At 40.6% G+C, this 12,055-nt stretch overlaps 1 protein-coding gene across 2 annotated transcripts in view; it reads right to left on the minus strand.

Annotated features, from left to right (window-relative positions):
* Positions 1-12,055, minus strand: part of NCKAP5 (NCK associated protein 5) — a 1,064,528-nt gene that overhangs the window by 1,024,142 nt on the left and 28,331 nt on the right. Inside the window, exon 1 of one of the 2 annotated variants that reach the window (XM_027082617.1) lies at positions 11,705-11,901. The exons of the other annotated variant lie outside the window; for it this stretch is intronic. The gene's annotated coding sequence lies outside the window, so the exon portion shown is untranslated. Of the gene's footprint in view, positions 1-11,704; positions 11,902-12,055 lie in introns of those variants that run through there. 2 annotated transcript variants of the gene reach the window in all.

The following is a 12,055-nucleotide window of genomic DNA, read 5'->3' on the forward strand; positions in this document are numbered from 1 at the left end:
TTGGGGATTTAGAAAAGGGCTGTCCCAAGAACTGGAGGGAAAGGCCACGGGATAATCAGTGTTCTGTTCCAAAAGGTGGAGTGATGATATCACTAGTGGTCACCAAGGGAGGACCAGGGGAAGAAGCACCTAACGGGTCATGTCACAAGGCCAGCGGCTGTCACAGCATGGTTGTATGCAGTGGATGCCACAGCAGAACAGGCCTATTTCTGAGCATTTATGAGACTGAGCCTCTGAAAAACTCTCAGAAGCTTCTGAGGAACACTATCTGGCAACTCCATTGTTGGAACTCAAGTTAGCATAACTGGACATTAAAAATGAAGGTCAAAGCAAGCAAGCCGCAAGACCAAGCCCAAGGAATTGCAAGGTCACTTTGTGGAGCCCTTGAGTGTGGGCTGGGCTTCCTGACTTCCTCCTAATGAACAGAATAAGATGGAAGTAACCCTGTGTAACTTCCAAGGCCAGGACACTGGGACTCCCTCCTTGCCCTTTTGAGAATCATCACTCTGGGGAAGCCAGTTGCCATGTTGTGAGGACACTCAAGCAGCCTTATGGAAAGACACACATGGTGAGGACGTGGGAACTCCAGCCAGCAGCTGTAAGAGTGGGCCTTCTTGGAAGCAGGTCCTCCAGTCCCAGTCAAGTCTTCAGATGAGTACAGCTTACTGACACCCAGATTGCAACTTCATGAGAGACCCTGAGTTAGAACCATCCAACTAAGGCACTCCTAAACTCCTGACCCACAGAAACTGAGACAGTAAATGTTTGTTTTTTTAAAAAAACAAAAAACAAATGAAGTTTAAAGAAAACTAATAAGGTGACCTTATTTGGTAGCCTCAGGCAAACAAGGGCTGCTGGGGTTGATAGTTTATATGCAAATATGTAAATATCTATGCAGAAAAAAGACTAGAAGGAAATGCACCAAAATGTTAGCCAACTGGGTCAATCCTTCCTGTGAGATTATTAGAAATTTTCATTTTCTTTTGTATTCTTTCCACATTTTTGCAAAATTTCTACCATAATAATCAGAACAAATATTACTTTTAAAAACTGATCAGATGGCCTTATTTAAGCATAACGTATAGATGTGTGAAAGGCTGAAATGCCCCAGAACTCTTCTATCTTACCCTATCTGCTTCAGGATTGTCCAACTCCTTCTGGGAAGTCTACATTTTGCATTTACAGTGATATAATTTTTCTTTCTCATTTCTTTCATCGCTCTTAAAATATTCTCTTCTATGCTGCCATCCTAAGGTTCTTTCAGGAAAACTTACATTTTAACAGAGGTTTGAGTTAAAGAAATGAAACTGAAACTGTGCGTCTCAGATTGGGACTTGAACCCACATGCCAGGACTCGAATCCAGCCAAAACCCAGATTGAGACTTGAATCTATGGTCTTTTAACTGAGATCACACACCTGGTCTCAGGACTTAATGAAGCTCACGTTCATGATGTCTCACTGCAGAAAGAATTCAGTGAGAGACAAAGTGATAGGTAAGGAGTGGATTTACTTAGAGAGAAACACACTCCACAGACAGAGTGTGGGCCATCTCAGAAGGCAAGAGTGGCACCAGGGTATGGGGTTGTCAGTTTTTAAAGGGGTGGGTAATTTCATAGGCTAATGAGTGGGAGGAGTATTCCAGCTAGTTGGGGGAAGGGGTGGGGATTTCCAGGGATTGGGTCATCGCCCACTTTTTGACCTTTATGTTCAGCCTTGGAACTGTCATCGTACACGGGTGTGTCATTTAGCTTGCTGATGTGTTATAATGAGCATATACTGAGGCTCCAGGTCTAGTGGAAGCCGACTAGTCTGCCATCTTGGACCTATTTGGTTCTAATTAGCTTATGTCATGTCCTCAGGCGATGTCATTCTTTTAAAGGTCGTGCCCTGCCCCCTTCCCTCCTGTTTCACAACCATCATCAGCGAGAATACAGTCGATAGCCAAAATCAAGGAAGGTATTTTGGATTGTTCGGCCTTTCCCAGAAACTAAAGAAATCATCCCCATAGGCCCCTGGATGTAACAGGATTTTCTTTTTGAACACATTGCATATAAAGCCAGATTCCTCGAACCTGTTTTTGGAGGTTAGAACTGCAAAGGACTTGATGGATGATTTGAGAGACCTGCTTTCCTCCACACTCCTCCTGCACAGGGCTGCCACATGGCAGCCACGTATACAGGCTGAGGACCACCAGCTTGCGTCTGGGAAGACAGGCAGCTAAGGCTAGCTCAGAGCACTTTGGCTTTCCCTTCATGGCACTCTGCAGATGGATGTGATTTCCCAGTCCCCAAATCCTAAGAGAAATGAATGAGTTCGTCTTTCATTTTCTGTCCCACAGCCAGTATGTAAACACTAGTGAGCTCAGGAAGGTGACACAAAAAGTGGAAGAAAGGGTGCAGATAGGGAAGGTAACGTTCCTGAAGGCAAACTCCCTGCTGCATAACTTGACCGAGGGGAACCTTATCAACCACACAGCACAGATACCACTGCTCTCCCCTCCTGGGCCAGCGGTGGCCTTCATCAGTCAGTCAGGGGTTGTGTCTCAGCACACCAGGCAGTCTCATGGCCTTCCCCGATACACTACTGCTGGCAGCCAGTGCCCACTGGTTGCAGCCAGCCTGGAAAAGAACAGCCTTCTGCCATTTCCAGCCCAGAGTAAACGTTCTCCATCACTGGTGGTGCACCTGAAACAGAGCAGGATCCTGTGGGCCCCTCCCGGGAACAAACACTTTCTGTGTCCCCGGTTCCTTATTTGTAGGAAACAGGTTTCATTCAGCTTCCTTGACCTTCCCTGAGCTCCAAAGGGCAGATTCAAACAAGTTCCAAAGGGCAGATTCCCTTGCTTAACAAGGAAGGGAGGAGATGCAGAAACAAAGGAGGAGAAGTCAAGAAACAACAGTGTAGCTGTGGGGCAGGGCCCTGGTTCCTCCTCAAGGACTATATATAACAATATCTTTGAGTTCTTACGTAGGAACTAAGGTCTCTACCCAGGTAGAGGATGGTAACTTCAGGATGAGCACAAGATTCCTGGAGCACCACCCTGTTACCTCACCACCAACCAATCCGAAGAAAGTCACACCCTGAAGCCTTCACCCTAAATTTTGCCTATAAAACTTCTCCCCAGAAATGATTAGGGAGTTTGGATTTTTGCATGTAAGCCACCCATTCTCCTTGCTTGGCCCTGCAATAAACCTTCCTTTGCTCCAAACTCTGACATTTAGGTTTGTTTGGCCTCACTTTGCATCGGGCATACAAACTTGTGTTAGGTCACACACCTTCAAATTAAGGTGTCTCGAAAGAGTCAAAAGTGCAAGCAGGAAGCATATGATGGTAGGAAGCAGCATCACTGCCATCAGGCTTAAGCGAAGAGTAGAATGTAAGAAAGCATATAGATGGAGAGGGACAAGCCTACCTTTCATGAAGCAATAAAATCTAAGCAGTTTGCAGGTAATAAACCTGGTCAATCGACATCCAACCCTGAGAGATGGATAGTATCAACTTCACTTTATACTTGAATATCAAAAAGGTTCAGAAAGTTTATGCCATGATTCAAGGGGCAGAGCTGGGTGGGATTTGAACACAAATCAGTCTGATTAGAAAACTCAAGTTGTTTCAATGACACTCAATAGCAGGCATCTAAAAGATAAATATACCATGATTGACTGGGCTCATGAATAGAGCCATCTTAACCCAAACCATATAATCTAGAGAAGAACATACTGTCTTGGGCTACGGCTGAATGAAAGAGATCGCTGGGCTGTTCAGCACTCAGAAATGCATTCTGAGCAGAGAATAGAGTTTAATCCCTCAAACAGAAGCCCTTATCTGTACATGGTTAGCTGGAGGTTTTTACCAACCACTTCAGTCTTACCTTAATCACCATGCAGCTCCTCTCCAGCTATTATCTGTTAAGCCTCTCTCTTAGTCATTGAATATTTCAGACATGAAGTAATGGAATGCAGAGTTATAGGCTGAGTACTAGCCTTTTGGTTTCCATTTAAATTTACAGCTAGCTGGTATGAAAAGAGTCCCGGGGTGCTAACTAAGGTGGTGATTATACTGTCCATCAATTAGTTTGCATTTCGGCACAGTGTTCATGGCCCCTCTCCCTCATAACAAAGGGCTGTTTAACTCAACACATACACACACGCATGCTTTCCCTCAAGCATTTTTACTGAGTTACAGAGTGTGTGTCCCCCAGATGTGCCTGACACAATACATTAGTTGTATCGGAAAAATGATCAGAGACATATTTGTTAGTCAACTCCCACAGCTGAGACCAGTTTTTCACTACAATACTATTTTTTCACCACCCTGCTTTAGAATTAATTATCCTGTTGCCATGTTACATTCCTCTCCACACTTAAAATTTGCAAGGGAGGAAACCTTTGAGAGTTTTCCAGGGAAAATCACTAGTAGGGAATCTTCATTTCTGAATGTGGAAAGGCTTTGTGTCCTTTTTAGATGATTAGGATGATAAGCATCAGGAAGCTGGAAGTGGTAGAGACACAGGGTTGTCAGACAAAATACAAGATGCCCAGTTAAATTTGAATTTCAGATAAACAATGACTTTTCTTTTTTTACTGTATGTCCCATGTGACATTGAGACATATACTAAAAAGAGTATACGTTGTTTCTCTGAAATTCAAATTTTGCTGGATGTCTTTAATTTGCAAAATCTGCCAACCCTAGACAGAGAAAAAGGAAGGAGGATGAGATTCATAGGTGTTGCAGACACTAGAAGGTGATATAATTGTGCAATGTATTAGAACAATATACCAAATAGGCATAAGCTGCCTACCTCTGCTTTAATGTATGCATTGTGATCATTTTAAAGTAAAGAAAGGAAAAAAGGAATTTGGGGAAACGAACCAACATACTTCAAAGGCCGTGGAGGTTTCTGGACATTTTCTGGGAGGACCATTCCATCAAATTCTAGGAATCCCTAGTCTTGTAACCACCGGTCCGCAAGAAAATCCAACATAGAAGTCAAACTCCCCTGATAATATAGGAGATGAAGGGAAATACTCTTCCAAAATGAAAACGAAGATTCATACTGCTATGCAGCTCTAGCAGTTTTTCTAAGCTGATCTTCATTTTTTGAATAAAACCTGGTGTGATACTATAAGTCTATCTAATATGCCCTCATAACCACTAAAGAAAAGCACCTTTATTAAATAATCAACGAATTTGTTGAAGGCTACCAAATATACACTATTGTGCTCAGAATTAAGGTAATAAGATGAAAAACAATAATTTGTACCCCCAAAATACGAGAGACAAAAATAACTATGATAGCACAAAATATACGTGTTGTAGCAAAAGCATGAATAAAGTGCAAGGGAGCAGCCTGCTGAAGGTAGGAATGGGTCACACCTCCACCAAGGTGAAATCTGACCGTAACCTTGGAGGAAGGGTCTGATGTCAATATGCAGGCAGCAAACAGTAGACACTCCAGGGTTATGAACAAAGACAGAAGGAGTGAAATGGCAACATGGCCCAAGAAGCACAGAGCAGTGTAGTGAGTAGAGAGTTTGGTAGCTGAGAACATTGGAGAAGGAGTAGCTAAGAGTCATACTATGGAGGAATTTTAAGGCTAAGATGATATATTTTGGCAGTTAGAAGTTATCAAAGATTTTCAAAGGCAAGAATACTCATAAGATCTGTTTTCTAAAAAAGATCCCCGTAGAAAACAATGTGAAAGCTAGCCTGCAGACTTTAGAGATCAGGACACTAGCTTCGGAGTATACTAATTATCCAGGAGCCATGTTTATTCCAAAGGAGAAACAGAAGGAAAGAGACCCATTAGAGAAGACTGACAATGGCTGGTCAGAGAGGCAAAAAAATATGAAGAAACTGGAGTCACAAGAGTCAGTGAACAAGAAAGGGGAGTCAAGGAATGAGAGTTGTCAGGTAGGCAGCTCTCAAGAAGGGGCAGTGGAATTAGCAATAAAGCATCCCAGGCAGAATGTTCAGAGGACAATTTTAGATCAGTGGTAAGGGTTAGGGCTTGGTGAGGAGTGAATGGAAGTGGTTCTGCTTCCAGTAATGTAACTGATGAAAACACAGCAAACACCCTTTAAAACACGTATCTCACTTGAAAGAAAGGGAAAAATCCTAAGTGCTAAAAAAACCAAATGACCAACCCAAAAAGGAAACAGAAAACCACACAGGAAAGCAAATGCTGGGTCAGTAAGTATGCTCATGGAATTTTCCCATTCCAGGGACCTAGAACGTGGGGAACGGGGCACAAAGCCTCCACAAGGTGGGGAGCTGGCACTTAGGTGCCCATGAAAACCCAAGAACTTTGTAGATGCTCCATGAAATGATGGATTAGAAAAAAAAAAAATTCTATTCACCTACAAAGGAATATGATACAGAAAGATATCAGTTTCAGCTCTTCTCAGGAAAACAAAACCTCTCATTATCCTGGCCATAAGTAACCAGATAAAATCCAGGAGCAATATTTCGTAGGACAAATTAAAACTAATCAAAGTGTTTATTATTTACCTGAAGATCAAATTTAACTGGGGGAAAATCAAAATTTTGTTTCCTAGAGCTGGTATATTGACTTTCCTACTCCTCCCCCCAGACCAAGAATTTTAAAATACAGGCCTATTCCATGTGAGCCTGGGGCTTAAATGTATACAACGCCAGGGTTTGGAAAACCATGAGCCAAAACACTAACTGAATGTTGTCCTAATTGGGTAGCATCCCAGGGTGTGTGATAGAAGCAAATGCAAAGGAATAAACACTCATCCCAAGCTCTCAGGATTGCCACAGATAAAGAGCAGTCAGATATAAATTCTCAACACAAAATAACCGATAAAAATGTCGAATCACTATATTGTACACCTGGAACTAATATAATACTGTAAGTCAACTATACTTCAAAATGCTGGAGAGGGTGTGGAGAAAAGGGAACCCTCTTGCACTGTTGGTGGGAATGTAACTTGATACAGCCACTATGGAGAACAGTATGGAGGTTCCTTAAAAAAACTAAAAAAGGAACTACCTTATGACCCAGCAATCCCACTCCTGGACATATATGCTGAGAAAACCAAATTTTTGGTAATTCAGAAAGAGTCATGTCGGGGCTTCCCTGGTGGTGCAGTGGTTGAGAGTCCGCCTGCCGATGCAGGGGACACGGGTTCGTGCCCCGGTCCGGGAAGATCCCACGTGCCGCGGAGCGGCTAGGCCCATGAGCCACGGCCGCTGAGCCTGCGCGTCCAGAGCCTGTGCTCCGCAACGGGAGAGGCCACAAGAGTGAGAGGCCTGCGTACCACAAAAAAAAAAAAAAAAAAAAGAGTCATGTACCACAATGTTCATTGCAGCTCTATATTTACAATAGCCAAGACATGGAAGCAACCTAAGTGTCCACCGACAGATGAATGGATAAAGAAGATGTGGCACATATATACAATGGAATATTACTCAGCCATAAAAAGAAACGAAATTATTTGTAGTGAGGTGGACGGACCTAGAGTCTGTCATACAGAGTGAAGTAAGTCAGAAAGAGAAAAACAAATACCATATGCTAACACATATATATGGAATCTAAAAAAAAAAAAGCATTCTGAAGAACCTAGGGGCAGGACAGGAACAAAGACACAGATGTAGAGAATGGACTTGAGGACATGGGGAAGGGGAAGGGTAAGCTGGGACAAAGTGAGAGGGTGGCATGGACATATATACACTACCAAATGTAAAATCGATAGCTAGTGGGAAGCAGCCACATAGCGCAGGGAGATCAGCTCGGTGCTCTGTGACCACCTAGAGGGGTGGGATAAGGAGGGTGGGAGGGAGGGAGATGCAAGATGGAGGAGATATGGGGATATATGTATATGTACAGCTGATTCACTTTGTTATAAAGCAGAAACTAACACACCATTGTAAATCAATTATACTCCAATAAAGATGTTAAAATAAAAGAGCTTAGCTTAAAAAACATATGAGGATACAGGCTACCAGAGGAAAGAGTTTGTAGAAATAAAACCTTCAAAAGTAGACTTCCCAGAATTTCATATATCAAAATTTGTGAAAGATAACAAAATACAAATAAGAAATCTTAAAAAACCAAATTAGACTTGTAGAAATTAAAATGTAATCACTGAAATATAACTGAAATATACTTATTGAAATGAAAAATTAAATGGTTTAAAATTGGACAGAATATAGAAGAAAGAATTAATGAACAGGAAGATAGATTTTTTTAAGTTTATAGGATGTAGCAAGTAGAACCAATGAGATGAAAAATATGAAAAAGACTTAAGAGAAATGGAAAATGAAATGACATTTAACATACATCTAATTGGAGTTCTAGAAAAAGACAATATTTAAAAACATAAATGACCAAAAAGTGTCCTTGATAAAAACCATGAATCCTCAGATTCAGAAATACAAAAATTTTAAAGGAAAATGTCTGTTTTTTTAATCCACACCTAGACATACCATAGCAATACTACAGGCCACCAAAGACAAACATGACCTTAAAAGCAGCCAGAGAGAAAGCACCTTCCAAAAAACATATTAGAAGGACACCTACAAAGAAATTAGAATTAAAATAACAGAATATCTCTTAGAAGCCATGAGAAAGTAACTTCAACTTACAATTTCATACCTAGCTAAATCCCCACTAAAGAATGAGATCAAAGAAATATATTTTCTGACAAAACTTTTAGTTTACTATGAATAGACTTTCACTAAAAGAATAACTAGACAAAGTCTGAAACGAATGGTCAGCAAAGAGATTCTTAAATGCATAGGTGAATCTAATCAAACTGGTGATAAGAAATACAATATGATAGTGTTGAATTAGGGAAGTACAAAAACAAGATAGAACTAAAACACTGTACAATAATAAAGAATTAGTAAGGGTTTTTTCATATCAGAAGAGATAGTTATTAAATTAAGTTAAGCGTGCATATAGAATTTTGAGTAGTTAGTAAAAGAATAAAAATAGTCTTTTAAAAAATAGAGTAAAAATGAATTAAAGCCAAACTCACAGTAGTTAAGAATAAAGAAAGTTCTTTGAAACTAGGCTTAATAATTATAGATGCTGTTACATCCAAATATTTAAGTTCTGTTAATCACAAGACCATTAAAAGTTTTGCTTTGTTTTTCTAAATAAAACAACAACAACAAAAAAACCAACTACAGAATGGGAGAAGTATTTGCAACATACAGATCTATTCAAAGTAAACATCCATAATGTAAGACACCTACAAGTCAGAAAGAAAAAGACAATTCACAGAAAAAAAATATGGGAGAAAGACAGAAAAAGCAATTCATAAAAGAGGAGATGTAAGTGACCAACAGATATAAGATAACCTGCTCAATCTTAATCATAATCAAAACACCTCTCTGAGGTTCCATCTCATACCATCTATCAAATCAGCAAAAATTAATAAATTTGGACAATATCAATTGTTGGCGAGGATGTGAAGCAATATATTACTCTTATGTATGACTGGTGGTAGTATAAATTGGTTCAATGATTTGAAGAACAAATGTAAACCTCCGGTAAATCTGACAAGGCATAATCCCCACAATTCAGCAATTCTATTCCTAGGTGTATACCCTTCGCAACTCTTGCACATGTACACAAGGAGACATGATCATGGCAACATTATTTGAAACAAGAAAAAATTGATTTGTAGTGACAAATGTCAATCCATAAGACGCTCCCTCTAAACCGCCTGGTAAGAAATTAACTGCATTAGAGGCTTCTCCCCAGGAGGAGGGGCTGCACCTCCCACGGTCCCGCAAACCTCCACGGATGAGGCAGCTTATGTTCCCAACAACTGCAAACAGCTCACGCTTTACCCTTAGACTGTTTGATGCCAAAGCAGTCTGTTCCCAAGTCCTCCAAGGCTCTTCTCCTGTTCAGCTCTCAGAAAGGGAGAGCAACAAGGTGGGAAACATCCCACTGGTGGGATCTGTCCACAGGAGACCTGTCCCACAGTGCTTCCACATGCACTGGAGCTCAAGCACGCCTCTAGAAAGGATGCTGGACTCCGACCACTTTCCTGCCAACGAGTCCCTTTTGGCACCAAGTGATACTGACAAATCTGTCTTGACCCCTTGACACAAAATTTGCAAGTAAAGTAGATGTCCGTCAACAGGAGAGTGTGGAAACACATTGGGGAATGTCATACAGTAGAACAACACCATCATGGATGAACCTCACCAACCCAATAATGAATGAAAATACCAAGATGCCAAGTGATAGAATGACACATACAGTATAATACCATCATGTAAAGTTTAAAAATATGGAAAACAATATGGTGTAATGATTAGGCATGCATGCATAGCTAATGATAATTAGCTAATTTGATAATTAGCTAATCATCTAATTTGATAATATCTAATTTGATAATTAGCTAATTTGATAATGATAATTATCAAATCCAAATTTAAGATAGTTATATTTGAAGGAAGTGAGATGCAAGTGGACAGGAGCATCAATTTTGTTGGTAATGTTTTATTTGATAAGCTGAGTGGTGAAACACAGGTCTTTACTGTGCCCTTCTTTACACGTTCCCTTCTGAAATATTTCACAATAAATGTTTTAAATGAATGGGTATGAGGTAAGGAAGCAGAGTCAGCACATATCGCTCTTGTAAAGGAGGAAATTCACAAAGATTGACGAAGGTTTCTCCTAGGTCAGAGATGTAGAGACCCTTGGAAATCACCCACATGGGAGTCAAAAGGAAGGGAAACATTCTCCAGAATTGTTCTGGACTCATTCTACAGCACTGTGATTATTATAAATAAAATCAGATCTTCACCAGCCTAGGAAGTATATAATTAATATATACATTTTAATTAATGAAGCAATCTTCTGCAATAAATAATCCATTTTGCCTATCTTTTAATGTACTAAACAACCTCTATATACAATACCACTTCACTAGCAAAAAAAAAAACACTGTCTAGATTACCTAAGCAAATGTCAAAATTTAGTATGGAATTGCACTGATATTCATTACATATACTTCTGGTCTTGTATGGTAGCTCTGTCTCGTAAGTATTTTCTCAGTGAATGGATGAATAAATGGGATGAGTGAAAATCACTTAAAGAATTAGTGTGTGCTGAAATGGCTCAAACTCATGTTGATTGCAGCCAAAGCACAAATTTCAACAAATATGAAGACCTACCACTCATCAAGCCCTGTGCTAGACAGTAGGGATGTGAAGACAGTTAAACTGCTTCCTAAGAATCCATACCATAATTGCATCATTACACTTACTACCTTTTATGGAAACGACTCCCCCATTCTCCTGCGCCCTTTGTCAAAACAAGGATTTTGCTCCATTTCTCTCTTTATCTCTACTCAGCAAGTAGGCACAGATATAGGTAGATACATGTGACAGTTAAACTGTAGAGTCAAATACAAGTTCTTTGGGGGCCCTCTGGTATTTGAGGATCTTTTGCAATTATGTGCATATCTGTTCATATGGACACCAGAGATTTCTTTACAGCTGTAAGAACAGCAAATGTTAGCAGCTAGATATGTCTCTGCTTTCCCATAGTAAAGTGTTCTAATTGTTTTCTTTCCTTCTACCTGTCTTATTGAAGTTCTTTTCCCCCCTTCAGACAATACGATTACTTTACGAGAAAAAAATACGTGTCTGTTGTATAAAAATATTTTATAAATACTGTGTTTAAAAAGAAATTCTAATTTTATTTTATTTTACCTTTCTCCACCACCTTCCTCCACAGCTGCATCTGGTTCTGTGCTTTCTGGCCACCAAGAATGAGGGTCCTAAAATTTGGTCTAGAATCCCAGTCCATTGCAGGATGCCAGCCAAGAGCTGGGAAGACTCTGGAATAGTGTTTCTAGAGCAGGCCAGAGTCAGACACCGACTGCCCTGTCAACAGCCATCCCCTGCTCCTGCCTGGCTGTGCCTGGTGCCAACAGACTGGGAGGCGAGGAAGACAAGCACGTGGGCACAGCTTCCTGCCAGGGCAGGAGCCAGCCCGGAGGCCATGGCCTGAGAGCCTGCTCTAAGAGGCTGTGGTTTGTCCAGTTTAACCAGTTCAACCAG

This window comes from Aethalodelphis obliquidens, unplaced genomic scaffold (assembly GCF_003676395.1).
Source record: "Aethalodelphis obliquidens isolate GAN/ISIS:26980383/991018 unplaced genomic scaffold, ASM367639v1 scaffold47, whole genome shotgun sequence".
NCBI classification, from domain to species: Eukaryota; Metazoa; Chordata; class Mammalia; order Artiodactyla; family Delphinidae; genus Aethalodelphis; species Aethalodelphis obliquidens.